Below are 1114 nucleotides of genomic sequence, written 5' to 3' on the forward strand. Positions count from 1 at the left end.
AATTTTGATTTATCTTCACCATCAGCAAAGGTGAGAGAATTGAAAGTGTGGATGGCATGTTCCCCAGCCGTGGATAGGAAGAGACCGATCTTCCTGGTGTCTGAGGCAGCTTCCCGGTCTGTGGCTTCCAGGTAGAGCTGGAAGTGTTGTTTGAATATCTTCCAGTTGGCCCCCAGGTTACCGGTGATGCGGAGCGGCGGCGGCGGGTGGACGCTGTCCATTTTGCAGGATGGCTGTATGCTGGTGGAAGACAGATCACTTGCAGGTAGGTCTGAGAAGTTCTAATATCCCTCAACTCCTGGTATCATGATGTGTTGGGTGCTCTGGATCAGTGGAACACATACAGGCCACCAACACTTAAAATAGTACAACACTTAGAAACTGTTGAACATACTTTAACTGTGGGTTAACACGATGTTAGATTAAACTAAAGACCTATGCCTGTCCTAACCACAGTCTATGCACCACCCAGCACATGGTGAGGATCTGTGCTGTAAGCTGTAAACTCTGTCCTTCTGAGAGGCTGCATCCCGAATGAGCGGGAACTCTGATGCCCTCTGTCTTTATAGTGAGTGTGCTCTAACTGGTGATTGGCTGTGGTGTTGTGTGTGTTGATTGGTCCTACTGTGTGTCCATCAGTGTGTGTGGGTCTGCGCCATGATATACTGGTGTATATTATGACAATCACCATCTGAGGAAAAAGGTTCTCACTGTCCACCCTATCTAATTCTCTGATCATAAGAGACTAGGCAAACATTTTTTAGATTGATTTGTTAAGATTAGGCACATTGAGAACAGATATACATGGATAGGAAGCTCGAAGACTTCAGCAGAGCTGTGTCTGCTCTGTGCAAAGGCAAAAGTGAAACTATGACTTGATCACATGACACACTTCCTTTCCAGTGATGTCACACTGCTATCTCTTAAAGGCATTTTACAACAGCCCCTAACATTATGCAGGATAAAGCAGCAGTTACTCTGTTCTTTTGGCAGTGCTAGTTGAGCAGGGCACTGGAATAAACACTGCTGTTTTTCAAACAATACCATTGGGTGATTAATGCCAACAGGAAGGGCTTCAGTTTAACATCTTGTCATGATGCCAATTCCAACACTG

This window comes from Scyliorhinus torazame, chromosome 9 (assembly GCF_047496885.1).
Source record: "Scyliorhinus torazame isolate Kashiwa2021f chromosome 9, sScyTor2.1, whole genome shotgun sequence".
Classification (NCBI taxonomy): Eukaryota; Metazoa; Chordata; class Chondrichthyes; order Carcharhiniformes; family Scyliorhinidae; genus Scyliorhinus; species Scyliorhinus torazame.